We start from the raw sequence: 18,861 nt of genomic DNA, 5'->3' as shown, positions 1-18,861 counted from the left end.
TCCCTGTAACCTTTGTTTTTTTCCAGTGAATTTTTATGGTTTTTTAACGGATAGCAATTTCCATTACTATATGTTAATTCAACCACTGCTGGGCAAGGCCTGCGTGGTGGCAGTGGAACTGACGTCAACCCTCCATAAGCATCCAACCATTTATTGTGTACAGCCTTCACCTGTGCACAGGAGAGATTGCCCGCAAGACCCGGCCTGCAGCCAGACCCTGCGGCCAACCCTCTAACCACCCAACCCCACTCTGTGACTGCCCTTTGACCATGCATGGCAGGAGTTGGCTGCACCCTCCCTGGGTGTGAAATTGAGTGTGAGAGGGTGTTTCTGGAGGTGAAAGTTGCTTTGAGAGTGTCTGGGTGTGAAAATGCATAAGTCAGTGTTTTGGTGGGTGTGTCAGTGTGTGTGAGGGCTTGTGAGTGGGTGTATGAGGCTGTCCAAGGGTCTGTGAGTGAGTGTGTGAGATTCTAAGTGGGCCTGTGAGTGGGTGTGTGAGGGTCTGAGTGGGTCTGTGGCTGGGTGCAAGAGTGTCTCAGTGGGTCTGTGACTAGGAGCGTAAGTGTCTGAGTGGATATATGAGTAGGAGAAATTGATTGAAATATGTTAGAAATGGGGTCCTTGGTTGAAAGTCAGTCTACCCCCTGTCCAGGCAAAGACCCCTACTATAGTCAGGATAAAGGAGAATCACCCTTGGTTAAGCCCCTCTCGCCCCCTTGGTAGCTTGGAAAAAGCAGGCAAGCCTAACGTCAGAAGCAATATGTAAAGTATTTGCGCCAGCAGACTCAGTAGTTCAGTGAAAACACTAAAAAATGACACAACACAGGTTTAGACAAATAGATAATATTTATTGAAACAAAACAAGACCAAAACATCAAAAATCCAACATACACAAGTCAAGTTATGAATTTTCAAAAGAGTCAAAGTCTTAGTCCATATAAAACAGTGAGAATACTGTTAGCGCATGAAAGTATCTGGGTAGCATCAAAATAAAGCTGCACGGTGAGTGTGCATTAAAAAAGGCCAGCGATGCGTCGATTTCTCACTCGCAAGCGTGACCGTGTGTCGTTCCCCCTCCGGTCGGGTCAGCGTGCGTAGTTTCTTCTCTCCCGCAAAAGAGCGATGCATTGATCCGGACAGGCACATCAGGTCCGGGCAGGCTTTGCGTTACTTTTCCACACCCGTCGATATTGCATTAAAAATCAGGTAGCACAGTATCACAAAACCGTGCTGCGTGGGGTTTGCGTCGTTATCAGCCTCCGTTAGCGGGTGTTGCTTGTCCTTTCTCTAGCCACGTTGCGTCAATCTTCCAGCCGCGATGCAGGTGGAGCATTGATTTCAGCCGCGAAGACAGTGGCGTGTTGTTTATTAGATACGTTATGGAAGGTGTGTCAAAAATGTCCCCGCACGGCAGTCTGTGCATTGATTTTCAGTTCTTGTCTGCCAATTTTACCTTTCAAGGGCCCAGGAACTGGAAAGGGCACCACTTGGCAGGGCAGGAGTCTCAACAGAGAGTCCAGTTGCTGGCAGGGGAAGTCTTTCATGGCCTTGAGACTTCAACAACAGGAGGCAAGCTCAGTTCAAACCCTTGGAGATTCTTCTCAAGCAAGAATTCACAACAAAGGCCAGTCTTTGTCCCCTTCCACAGGCAGAAGCAGCAACTGCAGAATACCCCAACAGGGGGAGCATTTCTCCTCAGCTCTTTTCCTTGGCAGAGGTTCCTCTTGATTCCAGAAGTGATCTAATTTTCAGGGGGTTTGGGGGCTCTTCTTATCCCCCTTTCTGCCTTTGAAGTAGGCCTACTTCAAAGAGAAGTCTCTATAGTTTTCAAGATGCAGCCTTCCCCAGGCCAGTTCCTAGAAACACACCAGGGGATTGGAGACTGCATTGTGTGAGGGCAGGCACAGCCCTCTTAGCCCTTTCAGGTATAGTGACCACTCCTCCCCTCCCTTCTATCACAGATGGCTCATCAGGATATGCAAGCGACACCCCAGCTCCCTTTGTGTCACTGTCTAGAGAATGGTAAAAACATACAAACCACATAAGTACATGTCCCACCTATTACATACACTGCACCCTGCCCATGGGGCTACCTAGGGCCTACCGAAGTCGAATTGGCAGTTTAAAACTGCACACACAGACCCTGCAGTGGAAGATCAGAGGCATGTTTACAAGGCTAATAATGTGGATGGCGCAGCCAGTGCTGCAGGCCCACCACTAGCACTTACTAGTAAATCAAATATGCCAATCATGGATGGTCAATTACACATACATTTTACATAGGAGCACTTGCACTTTAGCACTGGATAGCAGTAGTAAAGTGACCATGTTGCGTAGGCTCTCATTATTCCAATGAGACTACTGGATTTTGAGCAGCAGAATTGTCTGCGGTGTGGGAGACTGAGTCTACCCCACTGCAGGTGACACCTTTCGCTCTAATCCGGGTTTTGCTCTGGCTAGCTAGCAGTGCCTCATCCCTACCAAAGGATAGTGATGATTGGGCAGCCGAGCGCATGACATACTAGGCTTCTCAGGGAAGTCGTGGTCACTCTGGTTGCATCCGGTTCTCTCATTTACAACTTAGTCTCCTTTGTAAATGACAAACAAAAGCAGTATATGTTTCAATAATGAGTTTAATAAAACAGCTGCATCTTAGGTAGAAAAGCGTGAGCTGCAATAACCAGGATGACACAACATGTCAGTATTAAAATTGGGAAGAGAAGACTGAAGTACAAAAACAACGCTATCATATTGTCATTCTGCCTTTCAGGTTCCCATGGGAAAACATCAACCCCCATACCTGAGCAAAGGCCTGTGGTCTGCGTTAGTATCTGTAGCGAAGCATTCAGCAATCAGCATACAGTCGTGGTTCCCTGGCTGGAATCTCCCTCTAACGTGTAAGGGACAAGGAAGTGTTTATACAATAACACTGCTGATGTTCTGAGAAAATGTACCTACGTAAGGATGGGTATTGTATACGAATGTTGGAGACTAAACTTCTACCACGTTCACCGGCAATGTACCAAACTGCAGCCTTGGTTGCAGCAGAGAGTGATCAAGAATGTCTTGTTTGAGAACAGAGTGCTGGCCTAGGCAAAAACAGTTAGATAGATGAAAATAAAACAAGACCGTAAAAATGGTATTGTAATAATAATAATAATGTGAAGCTGAATAAAATATATCTAGGTTAAAGTGCACAGCGGCCTAGTGTGTTAAAATAACGTGTATGGAGCTATAACTAAAATGGCTACACAACAACCAGAGTTACAAAAACAGCAAAAATAGAGTCCAGCGCACATCAAGAACCTGGGAAACAGAGACAACAAGTTAAGGGAGACGATGCCAAGTCTAACGACAGACAGAGAAAGGCGGAGGGCAAGAGATAGGGAGTTTTTTAGGCTTTGATGTATGAGATACTTAAAATGAGAATTGTCTGTACAAATTAAAATAGAAAAATAAATATGTCATTTTTTAAAAATTTAAAACAATTTGTACTTTAAAAAACAAAAAGGGTGAATTGAGTCCAGCTGGACTTGAACCCTGAAAGCTCAGTGTGAAGGTCTGCAACCTTCAGACTGAGATATTCTTTCTTTTATCTTTCTCTTTTTTTTTAGCCCTTTATGGGCTACCTGGGACCACGAGAAAGCCCTCAGGGCATCTCCTGCAGAAACTACAGATTTATTTTTTTATTTATTTTTTTAATTAAGCTCGAAAATGTCCTTTACAGGCTACCTGCCACCACAAGGGAAGCTTTGGGGCTTCCCTCACAGTACCATTGCATCAGCTCCCTGCTTACTGAAGCATTTACCTGCACGTGTGCAGGGAACAGAGATGAAAGCTCCACTTTTTGACAGCGGGACCTGACTTACAGGTTCCCGCTGTCACACAGCAGAGTGCTTGCTGTGGCTTGGCTGTAGTTTCAAAGCTGCAGCCAAGACATAGCAAACAGTTATGCCTTGGGAGTGGGCACCCTGAGACACAGCAGGAGCCGGCCAATGGGCTGGTGGTCCCCAGGGCCATCAGTGGCTCCTCTGGGGGGGGCGTGTGTCCCCTCTTTAACGCAGAAGAAGCCCTGCAGAGGTGGTGATCCCTGGGGCTAAAGGGGATACAAAATGGACCCCAGTTACATTTTTATTATATCCTGCGGGGGACCCGAGTGGCCACCCCACTCCTACCTCAGAATAGCCCTGGCAGGCTTGTGGTCCCTGGGGTTCTGGGGGAGGCAATTAGCCTCCCCACATTATGAAAGCATTTTTGCCCCGGAGGTGGTGGTCCCTGGGGTTCCGGGGAGCGGTGTGTCCCACTCATATTTCACTATATCCCTGGGGAGGCGGTGGTCCCTGGGGCCGTGGGAGAGGCCATTGGGGCTCCCCACCTTATGGACGTATTTGTGCGCCGGGCCCCATAGTTCCTTAATCGCCCCAGGGAGATGGTGGTCTGGAGGACTGTGGGGGGGCCAGGAGATGGCTCTATTCAAAAGAATGCCCCTGGGACCTGGCCCACCTGTGGGCTTACTTAAAAACAAGAGCAGGAGACCACAATTGTTTTTTTTTTTGTTTACATTTTTAGAGTGGAATCGCGAACCCGGCCCAAATTCACAATTTAAACTTCTGAAAAATGCTTTTCATCTCTGGGGCAGGGGATCTCATTGGGACCCCAGAACCAGAGCTAAGGGGTCAGGGTGTGGCTACCCTGGTCCCTTTTCATTTTTTCCACGTTTTTCTTTGGGACCCGGCTGACAACAATTACGGCATTCATGTAATCTTTGACAACATTGATAATATCAATGCAGTATTTGCAGTAAACTTTTGGAAGAAAAAACTGTGTATGGTGGGGTAGCAAGTTATAATTACCTGCGGGCACAAGTTATAGTTGCTTGAGATAACTATCACTATAACCAGTTAATTTCTATGGTTTTGTATATTTAAAATGGAGCCGAACTATAACGCCCCTGCAACCTTTGTTTTCATAAGTAAATATATATATTATGGGTTGGACTGAAAGACATCTAAGAGAATGGATACACTGTGAAACAACGCATTTAGGGGGTCATTCCAACAGGCTGGCGGTGCTCCTGAGGGCATTCTGACCGCAGCGGTATGGCCGCGGTCAGAACTGGAAAACCGGCGGTGTCCCGCCGGTTTTCCGCTGCCCTGAGGAATCCCCCATGGCGGCGCATGAGGAATCCCCCATGGTTTCGACCGCCAGGAACAGGATGGCGGTGAGGGGTGTCGTGGGGCCCCTGGGGGCCCCTGGAGTGCCCATGCCAATGGCATGGGCACTGCAGGGGCCCCCGTAAGAGGGCCCCACTTTGAATTTCAGTGTCTGCTTAGCAGACACTGAAATTCGCGACTGGCGCTACTGCACCCGTCGCACACCTTCCACTCCGCTGGCTCCATTCCTCGTAGAAGGGTGTTTCCCACTGGGCTGGCGGGCGGCCTTTTGGTGGTCGCCCGCCAGCCCAGTGGGAAACCCAGAATGACCGCCGCGGTCTTTTGACCGCGGGACGGTCTTCTGGCGGTTCCTGCTTGGCGGGCGGCTCCCGCCGCCCGCCAAGCTCGGAATGACCCCCTTAGTGTATATCTTGGAATGCAGGTGTGGAAAGAGATACATAGGAAGTACAGTGAAGAAAGTGAAATTTCACATTTTAGAACACTTAGGAGCAATTATACCTTTGTAACAGCAAAACATGCCTGGGAAGAACATGCAGGAGAAGTGAACGTGTTTTATTATTATGAGATCCAACATGTACTGTAGTGTGGTCAGTTTTACGTATATTTTGCGCATTAGCTTCAGGCCTTAGGCCTCTGTGCACTTTGCCCTAAATATATTTTATTCATTTGCTAACAGCTTAGAGCCTCTGTGCACTTTACTCTAAATGCTTTCTATTAGGCTTCGTACTGTTATTTTACAGAATAGCCAGTTCTACGGTGTTGTTTTTTATTCATATCACACTGTTTTGCCTACTTCAGCACTGGAGTTCTTCATAACATATTCACTCTGTGCTTTAGTCAAGGATACAGTCTGGTACATTGCCGATAGACGTGGTAGGAGTCTAGACTTGCCATTCCTGCGCAGGAACATTTTGTGATCACGATGACATGTTAGTCACTTCCTTGTCCCAATACATGGAGAGGGAGATTCCGACCAGGGAACCACAACTAGACGCTGACTGCCTCGTTGCAGATGCTGAACCAGATCACAGGCCTTTGCTCAGGTATGAGTGTGTCCGTCTCCCTAGTGATACAGAAAGGCAAGATGAAAGCTTAACATGCTGTGCTCTAAATAGAACAAGCAGAGGGAGAGTAGAAACGGTTAGGAATTATGATAGCTTTATTTCTCTGTTTTACTCTCCTGGTTACTATATCAATCCTACTATGTTGTATTGTTCTGGTTATTGCGGCTCACGCCTTAATATCTAAAATACAGTTGTTTTATTAAAACATTATATAAAACTTATACTGTCTTTGTCATTTGTATATGAGACCATATAGTGAATGAGAGAGTTGGTTTGGATCTGAGTGACCACGACTTCCCTGAGAAGTTCCAAAGATGTCATACGCTCGGCTGCCCAATCATTTCTTCCCCGTGGGAGAAATGAGGCACTGCTAGTTAGCCGGAGCAACAACCGGATTTAGGGTGACAGAGTTCCTTACACGTGGGTCAGACTCAGTCCCCCACACCGTTATCGATCCTGCTGCCTAGAAATCCAGTAGTCTCATTTAGGATAATGAGAGCCCACGCGACATGGCGTCGCCAACGTTTGGTCTGGCTCTAATGTTTGGGTCCGACTGACTCTCTCGGTCTCGTATATATATTTTGACTCCTCGGTTCCGTATGCGGAGACGTCCGTGGGGCTGAGGGTTTCCGCCACCACAGGTTGGGTACATCCTATTACTTAGTGGTTGGTTGTTCAAGCTTGAACTTTGAAAGGAAATACCCCGATATTGGTGTGCCTTCTCTGTCCTAGAGCTATTATTGTTATACTAATGGCGAATCCAGTTGTAGTAAATATACCGCTTAATATGCGATTTCCGCTTACGGGTCATCTGATAGCACATGGACTGACGGTCCAGGGGGGTCCGGTCACTTTTGTGGTGGACGCCCATGCAGCATATAGAACAGAACTTTTTTATTCTTGGGTCGTATTTCCAGCAGCTGATGGGGGTACAAATACTTTTCACGAATATACTGTTGCGAATGTCCCTGGACAATACAGGGCTTATGCATACTTAGAAATACCTTTATCTTATCAAGAACACCATAATTGGCTTGATGGCGCCCTCCCACATTCAGTAACACCAGTACGGTTAGGTCCGTTGAGTAATGATGGTCCAACCTGGCCTTTATTGGCTACATATACACCATATCCTGGAGTGGCAAATGTGGCAGTGGCTGAAGTGCGTCGTTTATATGTGGAATTAACTGCAACGTACAGACGATTAGTTCAGTTTGTGATGCAGACATTAAATACTAATGCAGCGCGTGCTGCTCCAGCTCATCCACATGCGGTGGTGCCGGGAATAAATCCGGCCACTGTACACTCTGTAATGGGCAAGGTACCGGCTAAACGTGAGGAGACTCCATTTTGGCTGGCGCAAAAAATTAATACGCTGGAAGCAGTATTTCCCCATACGGGACCTCAGGATAAGCATAGAATTTTGATGATGTGTTTGCCGTATGGGATGGTTCCTACGGTGGATCTTTGTAATACTTGGGGCACGGTGTTTGCCGCTCTCTATACTACAGCACACGGTACACCGACTTTGGCTAATTTGCCAGAGGTGCTTAAACAAATTCAGGATGAATATGGGGCTGCCCCTGCCTTGGATTTAGGCATGCAATTGATGGGTAATTTTGACGCGGTTTCTTCTATTATTTTGAGTAATCTCAAGGGGGAGGCTGTAGCACTAGCAGTGCGAATGCGTCTTCGGGACGTTCCGCAGATTAATCAGGAGCGGGAACTTCCGAGAATAATATCTGAAACATATTCTAGTATTGGTCGTGATAGCCTAGGGGCTCGACCGCAGAAACCACAATTGCAGGGTAAAAATAATAAGGATAATTCTAAGCAACAGCAACCTGAGGGTGCGAAAAAGCGCTGGGATAAGAAACAGCAAACACCTAAGAAAGATGGTGGGCAGTCTCCGCAACCGGAGACCCCACAAAATAAGTATAATCACAGGAATAGGGATACTTTGAAGACGCCTGATAGATATCAATATACTGATACGTGCCAATCTCGTTCCTTTCAGGACTCCTCGGAGAAAAGAAGTGAGAGAGGTGGGCGGTCAGAGCGGAGGACGGAGTACGTGAAACCGAGACAGGATTCACAACGCTCAGCGGAGGTTTCTATTAAACAAGAAGAGAAACCGCTGCAACAAAAACAGCAGTTTAAAAAGAAGAAAGTGGCAGCAGTCTCAGTTAGACATGCCGCTCAAGAAGAGAGTTCTCTTGACGAACAAGACATGGGCGTTAGCGCTGTTAGACAGCGCGGCAGAGGTCACAATAGTTCGCCGGAGTCTTCTAGAGCATCTGGAGGCGAAAGCAACTGATGACTTCATACAAGTCGAGACGGCGGATATGCGAGTCTCTGATCCTGATCAAGTATATCTTGTGACTCTACGATTAGAAGGGGACATTGACCGCGTTGTACACGCCATCTTTTGGGACCATATGGTGAAATTATATGATGTCCTGTTGGCCGACCAAGATTGGCCACCTGACTTTGTTCGCGACTGTCCAGTTGGGGAGGAGGTTATTGCGCCTTCCTTTTCACCACTTGTTCCGAGAGAACTAGCGGAGTCATATGGTAAATCATGGGCTCTAGCACAAGCCCCCGCCCTATATAGAAATAATGTGGGGTGGGATAAACAATCACCTTATCATGTCATTCCCATTAAAGGAGAACCTCAGCCACAGCCGCAATATCCTATTAAATTTGAAGCAAGGGCATCGGTTCGGAAAATTCTTACACAATTGGAGTACCAAGGTGTGATTGAGCCTTGTGTCTCGCCGATGAATAATCCCTTATTTCCGGTTGCTAAACCGGACCATTCCTATAGGATAGTGGTGGATTACAGACATTTGAATAGTCATACACACACATATGCTATACAGAATTCACATAGCGCTGCGCTTATGAATAATATAGTGCGTAAAAAATACAAAACAACCTTGGATATCTCGATTGGATTTTTCTGCCAGAATATAGCACCCGAAAGTCGGGACTATACCGGTTTCAGTGCGTTTGGCTCTCAGAAAAAGTTTTGTCGTTTACCTCAGGGGTATAAGAATAGCCCAGGACTGTTCTCGGCTCGTGTGACTGAACTTCTGCACGAGTTGGACCCTGAGGCGTTATCATATGTTGATGACATTTATTTGACGGACGATGAGATTCTACAACATCTCAGTCGCGTATCGCGCATTGTTGTGGGTTTTGCTGATATTGGTTATAAGTTTAATTTCAAGAAATCGAAGATTGCCTTCCTCAGTGTTATTTTCCTGGGATATGAGTTATCGAGTGAGGGCAGGAGCCTGGCGCCACATTTTTTGGAGAAATGTGCTTTACTGCAGCCTCCTAATACGGTTCGGAAGCTCCAGTCTTGGTTGGGGTTTCTGAATTTTGGCAGAACTTACATTCCTGATTATGCTACACGTATAAAACCCTTATATGAACTGATTCGCCCAAATTTTTCAAGTAGATTTTGGACGATTGAGCATACACACATACTGTGAGAGCTGCAGAATGATCTCTTAGCGGTTAAACATTTACACACGCGGGACAATAAAACTCATTTGGTCATCAGGGTGATTCCTGGGGCTGTTGGATTTACGTATGTCACCTTTAATGAAGGGGAGACAGTCCCGATAGCATACAAGTCCCACTTGTATTCTGCTGCAGAACAACGTTTTGCACAGACTGAGAAAATTCTCACTGCAGTACAGATGGCTGTGATCAAAGAAAGACCGCTAGCCCCGGGCCAACGCATTATTGTCGTTTCCCCAATTCCGGCCTTGGAGGCTGTTACAAAAGCGAGTGTTCCTAATTTGAAAGCTTTACACCCGCGGTGGATACAATGGGCTACGTCTTTGACGGCCACTGATGTGGATTACATATTTGACCCTAAGCTGCAGACTCAAGAATTTCTTCAATATGAAATAGAGTACCCGGTTCCTGCTGGCACATTACCTATTGACCAATATGAAGTGGTCATGTATACCGATGGCTCTGCGAAACCGGCAGTAGGGACTAAACAACAGTATTCTGCTGCTTGTGCGGTGGTGAGCGGGACTATGGAGGGGGGAGTTTTCTGCCCCCGACATACTTATACTAAAACCTTGGGAGATTGCACGGCGCAGCTGGCTGAGCTCAAAGCTCTTTTGTTAGCGTTGGAACATGCAGAGCCGGCGATATTGACCTTGCTGGTCTGTGACTCCTACTACTGTGTGCAATCCTTCAATGAATATCTGCATTATTGGAAAATGAATGGGTTCAGAGATTCTAAAGGCAACACCATTAAACATAAATTGTTGTGGGGTAAGGTTGCGGGTCTGAAAGAGACGCTTCCTAAAGTCCATGTTGTACATACACTTGGACATCAGCGCGTTGGAATACACGTTGCTGGGAATACTTTGGCTGATGAGGCTGCAAAGGCGGCAGTGACTATCGCCACTGTAGCCGCGGTAACTCGTTCGAGTTCAAAACCAGACATAGAGATTTCGGCTGCCATAAAAGCTACGGCTGATGGCACGCAATTTCCTAAAGGATTCCCTTCTAAATATAGTTACTGCTTGAGTGGTGCACTAAATGCTGTTGTTAATATTCCAGGCGTTGGTGTACGTGAGTTACCGAATAAGATTGAGAGACCTCGATTAATTTCTGCAGCGCATGAAGGGGTGGCATCTGCGCATGCTGGTGTGGCTGCCACGATTTCACTTTTACAGGCCCGTTATTGGTGGCCTGGTCTCTATAAGGAGACAAAGCAGTATGTCCTTTGTTGTGACGTCTGTCAACAAATTAAAGCATCGTCGGCTAGACGCCCGCAGCAGACTCCTCTTCTGATATCAAATAGACCGTTACAGTGTGTGTACTTGGACCATTGTGGTCCACTGACACCAGATAGTGCATACAAATACATATTGGTTGCTGTAGATTCGTGCTCCAGATTTGTGTGGGTCTGGCCACAGCGCTCGGCTGACGCTCGGACTGTTATTAAAGATTTGCGTATCTTTGTCGATACATTTGCAGTTGCGGCTTTTCATTCGGACCAGGGCCCTGCTTTTGCCTCTAAGGCATTCAGGGACACCATGGCTTCATTGGGGGTCCAACTCCAATTCTCGTCTCCATTTCATCCCGAGGGAAATTCTGTCGTGGAGCGTTTAAATCGTGATTTAAAGCAATCCTTAACAGCCAGGGTTATAGGTACGGGTCGTAGTTGGCTAGCCCACCTGTATGGAGTACAGAGAGCACTTAATAACTTGCCTAGAAGGTCACTGGGGGGTCGTACTTCATATGAGTGCCTGTTCGGAACACGAATGTATGTTCCTGATCTAGATGGTCCTGGTGTGGAGGCGGCAGATACGCCCTTTGACATAAATGATCGTGTCACTGTTTTGCAGGATTTACAACAATTTCGTGAAGATAACTCTTCTGCGAGTGCTGCCTCCTCTGGAATTAAGGATGAGCCAGTAACACCTACTGGTTGGATACCCAGGATTGGGGATCTAGTGCGTGAAAAGGTCGCAGTAAAGAAAGAATTTGGTCCTTCTTATCGAGCACCTGTCCCGGTGTTGTGGGTGAGCGGCACGAGAACTGTGATTTTGCCGCCGCTGCAAGGGGCCAAAGGAAATCGTTTTGTTTCCATTGATAATGTCAAGTTACAACATGTGGCCGATTCTGCACAGCAGACCAAGAGGGACACCCAGTAGTTCCGGCATCCCTCTCACTACTGGGGAAGAAGTCCCGCTGCAGGTGATTAGCACCGACCATGTTTCCTCTCCGAGCTTGGGGAGGGTGGAAGATGATCTTGCGATTGTTCCACAGTCGACGATTGATATCGATTCTTTTTCTCAAGTTGCTGTACGTTCTACTGATGTTTCTGAACATGTGATTTATAGCGTACCTAGGAGAGAACCTCCATCAGCTTCCTTGTTCACTGTTGCACCTTTTGCAAGAACTGCCTCTGGCTGCTTCAACGACGCGGATGCGGCTGTATCCAGCTCTTCGTCTTCGCTGTCTTCAATCCGAGGTCCACGTAAGCTACTAAGTTGGCTTAAACGTACATATTTTGTTGTTCCTTGGAACTATTTGTGGCTTTTTATGGCTGTACTGACTATTTTTTTATGGTTGGGATTTGTGGTTACCTTTTTTCTGGTAATACATGGTCATTTTCTTCCTGATCGATCAGACATTGAGCACGTGGAGACTGTGTTGAGACCACATTTTTCGTCTCATATGGTTCAAAGAAACATATCCAATGTGAACATTTCTGCGATACCAATTCCGGATGGAATTGTGTGGGATAAAGTAATGTTTGAAATATATGGTCCCACTGAATTGATTCAAATACCGTATGTTCTTAAGTTATCAATGAATGATATTGTTATTCCAGGCATTGTTTCTGATGATTGGGATGTGAAGACAGTAGATGCTATGGTAAAAGATTTGCAATATTATACTGTCTATGACGATGAAGATGCTTACCAATTTAAAGATAATCATGGTGATATGTTTTGCTACACCTATTATGGACACCACTTTATTCACAAAGCGAGTAGCCCTAAGTCCATCTTTCATTATGTACAATGGGAACATTGCTCGACTCCTCCACCAGGGAGTTCGAAAACGTATAATGATAAATTTGCATATTTTTCTGGGCATGATCAGCGAAGCGCTAAGTCTTACTATTTTAAAGTGACACTGTATTCTAATAAGCAAATTTTGTTGACCGATACTAAATTACTGTATTCTAATTCGTTTGTATCTAAACTTTCGGTCGAAGGATATGAATACTGGTTGAAGACTGTTGACTTGAAAAGTGTTTGGGGTACGAAAAATTGGCAGATGCAAGGCAGAGATACATTATTTCGAGCATGCATTATCCATGTGCAAATGATTTTCCTCAATGACACAGTACAACAGACTAGTTGTTTGGGCTTGGCGTCGATTAGAGAATTGACTTTGCCTAGCATACCTGTCCCTTCTAAATTAAATAACTGGCAGCACTATGTGAATGCTACTTTTAGTGAATTTACGCATTGGGTCCAGAATGGTACGCTTAACGCTTCATCGTTACATCCGGGCGGGTGGTTATTGTGGCCTGTAGACACTAATCAGTGTCATCAACGTTTTGTTACCTCTTCTGGGGGGTTCAGGACTAGTAGGGCAGACCCTCGTTACATTTCACCAGAACATGCAGATATAATAACTACATACAGTGTGGGGAAACTTTGTCAACAATGGTTGAAGTACTCCACGCTGGGTGCAGTTAAGTCACACCTAAAGTTACTGTCTAATGGTACTGATTTACAAGATTTCTTGTCAGGTCCCAAGGTGCCCCGGAGAAAAAGGTTCTTATACGAAGTGTATAATGAGTTTTGGAAACTTTCCCAGCAGGAGGCTGCAGCCAGGTTAAGACAGATTGATCGAGAAAATCTGCTGCAGACTTTGGTGGTCATTCCGACCTAGGCGGGCGGCGGTTGCTGCCCGCCCGTCGGAATCCGCCTGAATACCGCCCCGCGGTCAATTGACCGCGAGGGGTATTCTGACTTTCCCGCTGGGCCGGCGGGCGATCTGATTCAGATCGCCCGCCGGCCCAGCGGGAAAGCGCCTTCCACAAGGAAGCCGGCTCGGAATCGAGCCGGCGGAGTGGAAGGCGTGCGACGGGTGCAGCAGCACCCGTCGCGCTTTTCAGTGTCTGCATCGCAGACACTGAAAAGCCTAGTTGGGCCCTGTTAGGGGGCCCCTGCCGTGCCCATGCCATGGGCATGGGCACGGCAGGGGCCCCCAGGGGCCCCGCGACCCCCCCTACCGCCATCCTGTTCATGGCGGCTTTCCCGCCATGAACAGGATGGCGGTAGGGGGGGTCAGAATCCCCTCGGCGGCGCAGCGAGCTGCGCCGCCTTGGAGGATTCTAAGGGTCAGTGGAAAACCGGCGGGAGACCGCCGGTTTTCCCGTTCTGACCGCGGCCAAAGCGCCGCGGTCAGAATGACCAAGGGAGCACCACCGGCCTGTCGGCGGTGCTCCCGCCCCCGTTGGCCCTGGCGGTAGGGAACCGCCAGGGTCAGAATGAGGGCCTTTGTCTGTTGTTGATAATGGCATGCATACCCTTTCTGACCGTGTTTACACGATTGACAGCATTGTCTCTTCTGCTATTGACATTATAAAATCAGACATGTCTTCTTTATATCATGGGCAGAGTCAGACACGATCTATCATGCAGCTGGGTTGGACTCTTCAGACCTTGAAGGCGGGTCGCGTTCCATGGCAGCACATTCGTGCCAGAGAGATCTTTATCTCCTTTAATTTAACTCGTCAACAACAATTGATGGCTAAGAAGGAAGCGACGTATGTTATGTTAAATATTGAAAAGTTGGAGAAACTGCCTTTTACGGTGGCTGAGATTCCGTCAGCTGAGTGGTTGATTCATGGGGTTATTAATTTGCCTATCTCCACTCTGCAATTTACTTCTTGTTTGAAGCACATTCCGGTGGGTAGATATGAACTATTGGGTGACAGTTACATACACGAGGTGTGGGAGCTTCCTTTTCAGTACAGATGTGTTAATGGTTTGCGGAAAGTTTTTCTTAGCGGTAGCGACTGCGAAACCTCTGTTAGCCATTCCATGGTTTGTAAACAGCTGTCCTTGCACGGAGCGTGTAATGCTTCGATTGCTAACTTAGCTTGTTATCTGAAGGGAGTTCCGGTCCCGGTAATTAAAAACACTTTCCAGGTCCTTTCTAACGGCAGTTACATTGTTCTTAACAGCGAACGCTGCTGTGGCATGCGTGCCTGAATAGTTTACATCGTCGTTGTCAACAAGGCTGTTACGTGCTGCGGGAATGTGTTGTTTCCCCCTACTGAATTTAGGGAGGTAGCGGACATCTGGCCTCATATTGCTACTTCCAAGGTTGATTTCGACAAGTTGAGTCGGCTGAAAGCTTTATTGTTTCAAAAGCATGTGGCCCTTACATCTGCTAGCGAGACCTACGCACTTCAAGTGGCAAGGTCATCGGCGGAGATACAGTCCCTTTTGAATACTAACTTTCCGAGTCACTTCGGTGAACTTGTGGGACGTATATTTAATGCATCCAGCACTGCTGGTATTGCTCATTTTTTCAAAGCCGTTGGTGTTGGTTTCGTTCACACCTTCTCTTCCATATTCGGTTTGATACCTTCGGCTATACACTCTATTTTCGGAAGCATTTTTTGGGGTTTCCCAATTACTTTGGCTTTATTGGCTGGAGTTTTGCTATTGTTGCTATTTTTTCGCAATGGCTGTCCCGCCGCAACGAGATCCTGTATTGCTGCTCCCGTCAGCGCAGCTGTGTCGTGAACGCATGATGCAGTGTTTTGGAGCAACACTCCTGGCTCATTTGGAGTGTGACTGGTCTTTGTCGTTCCGACCGGTTTTGGATTGTGTGCAACCCGTGTTTCGATGCCTTTGGTGCTCGTTTGAACATGCACTGGCTTTCTGTCTCTCACTGCAGCGCTCTCCAGTGGTTGATCTTGATCTGTTGATGTTCCCGATTAGGGCTCATTCCCAGACTTGTGCACTACGGTTGCGTTTGCTTCGTGAAGCGGATTATGAGATTCCCTTCCTGGAGGAAGATGGTTTTGTCTCTTTCCTTGGCACTACACGGGGTGCCGCCCTGAATGGTTTTGGGGCTTTGGAACACACCTGCTCCATGGTACTTTGTGGCGTGGATCTTCCGATATTGACATATCTCGAAGTGGAGGAGCTTCTACGTTCTATTGCTTCTGTCTGACAAGTGGATTTTTTTTTTCTCTCTCTCCCGACTAAATTGACACTATATTGCAATTCGCTCTATCGTCACATGTTTCCTAAATTTATGACTTTGTTGTCTTCTCATCTTGTCGAAATGTTGGGTTTAAATTTAGGTCATGTTTTTTTTTTATGTTGTTAGAACCACTTGCTACCGACATGGGGAGGGTGTAGTGTGGTCAGTTTTACGTATATTTTGCGCATTAGCTTCAGGCCTTAGGCCTCTGTGCACTTTGCCCTAAATATATTTTATTCATTTGCTAACAGCTTAGAGCCTCTGTGCACTTTACTCTAAATGCTTTCTATTAGGCTTCGTACTGTTATTTTACAGAATAGCCAGTTCTACGGTGTTGTTTTTTATTCATATCACACTGTTTTGCCTACTTCAGCACTGGAGTTCTTCATAACATATTCACTCTGTGCTTTAGTCAAGGATACAGTCTGGTACATTGCCGATAGACGTGGTAGGAGTCTAGACTTGCCATTCCTGTGCAGGAACATTTTGTGATCACAATGACATGTTAGTTATAAAATCACTTCCTTGTCCCAATACATGGAGAAGGAGATTCCGACCAGGGAACCACAACTAGACGCTGACTGCCTCGTTGCAGATGCTGAACCAGATCACAGGCCTTTGCTCAGGTATGAGTGTGTCCGTCTCCCTAGTGATACAGAAAGGCAAGCTGAAAGCTTAACATGCTGTGCTCTAAATAGAACAAGCAGAGGGAGAGTAGAAACGGTTAGGAATTATGATAGCTTTATTTCTCTGTTTTACTCTCCTGGTTACTATATCAATCCTACTATGTTGTATTGTTCTGGTTATTGCGGCTCACGCCTTAATATCTAAAATACAGTCGTTTTATTAAAACATTATATAAAACTTATACTGTCTTTGTCATTTGTATATGAGACCATATAGTGAATGAGAGAGTTGGTTTGGATCTGAGTGACCACGACTTCCCTGAGAAGTTCCAAAGATGTCATGCGCTCGGCTGCCCAATCATTTCTTCCCCGTGGGAGAAATGAGGCACTGCTAGTTAGCCGGAGCAACAACCGGATTTAGGGTGACAGAGTTCCTTACACGTGGGTCAGACTCAGTCCCCCACACGGTTATCGATCCTGCTGCCTAGAAATCCAGTAGTCTCATTTAGGATAATGAGAGCCCACGCGACAGTACCTGGTAGTCCTAGAGGTGCAAATAGAGAGTTCTGATTAAGAAGGTCAAAATCAAGATGGATAATAACAGCAGGAATGGAAACCCCACAGGACCTCAACACATATGCTGACCTTTATGTGCATCTCTGATGAAAGTTGAGGAATATGATTACGGAACTATAGACATGAGGTTTACTGAATAATTGAACCAACCTTTCATAATTGAACTTTATTTTCCTTTAAAACACAGTGGGCATTTGACAAAAACAGAATGGACAAACATGAAAAGTGTTTTGACATTGATAAAAAGTAATAGATGAATTAGGGAGTACAAGGCAGTAGTGTATGTACCGATAGCTACTTCACCATGATGACATACATATATGGACTCAAATTACGTCATACATGCAATGATGTCTATTACACAATAGAATTTCCATTGGAAATAGGTACTTCACCGGGATATTCTGTTTTGATAGACTCCCATAGCTATGTATGACAATATGGCACGCTGTTCAAACACTGCCTTGTGAGAAAAGGCAGAAGTTGTGTGAGTACTGATAGGTACTTTACCGTGAATTGTTACACATGCTATGGTGCATGACGGCTACACATTACACAAGAGAAAATCTATTGGAAATAGGCACTTTACCTGAAATTTCGGTTTTGAAAAATCCAATGGCTATGCATGATCGTACTTATTTGAAGCACCTCATTTTGAAAAAAAAAAAAAAAAAATAATGTTATTATTTGCATTGCCAAATGGGAATAGAGGAAAATATAAAATAGACTAAGAACATCTTTTATTTTTTTCCTTGCTTTATGTAGAGAATTGTGAAGGCATGGCACACTGTAAGTTTTCAGTTTTTGTTAAATTGAGTGGGTATGAAAGCGAGGGCTAGTCCCTTTAAATGCACACTCTGTAATGCACCTCTATGTCCCAGTGAAAGGCTTCGGCTGAAACACATAGGCTACTGTTTCCCAAACATTTGCACTTTTTCATGGACTTAAGAAAATAAAAAGGATGACTTCTGGAGTGTACTCCATTCCTGCTTTGTTCACCTGAAGAGTGAGATTCATACAGCACAATTGTATGGAGTGAGGTGAAATTCGAGATATATATTGTTAGAAATGGGGTCTTTGGTTGGCAATCAGGTTACCCTGTTGAAGGAAGGACCCTCACTCTGAACAGGGAAAGGAGAATCACACTCAGTTAACCCCTGCTAACCTCCTTGGTAGCTTGGCCCGAGCAGGCAGGTTTAACTTCAGATGTAATGTTTAAAGTATGTGTAGCAACACACACAGTAACACAGTGAAAACAGTACAAAATGACACAACACAGGTTTAGAAAAATAGGTCATATTTATCTAAACAAAACAAGACCAAAACGACAAAAATCCAACATACACAAGTCAAGATATGAATTTAAAAAAGAATAAGATTCTTAATCGTTACAAAACAGTTAGATTGCTGTTATTGCACAAAAGTACCTTGGTAGCATCATAATAAAGCCGCACAGGCGAGCGTGCGTCGAAAAAGGGCAACGATGCATCGATTTCTCACTTGCAAGCTAGACCATGCATCGTTCCTTCTCTGGTCGGGTCGCCGTGCGTCTTTTCTTCTCTCCCGCAAGAGAGCGATGCATTGATCCCGGACGGGCACCTCAGGTCCAGGCAGGATTTGTGCTGATTTTCCGTG

The sequence above is a fragment of the Pleurodeles waltl genome, chromosome 1_2, assembly GCF_031143425.1.
Source record: "Pleurodeles waltl isolate 20211129_DDA chromosome 1_2, aPleWal1.hap1.20221129, whole genome shotgun sequence".
Taxonomy (NCBI): domain Eukaryota; kingdom Metazoa; phylum Chordata; class Amphibia; order Caudata; family Salamandridae; genus Pleurodeles; species Pleurodeles waltl.
The sequence above is the reverse complement of the archived record's forward strand: the minus strand, read 5'-3'. Positions refer to the sequence as shown.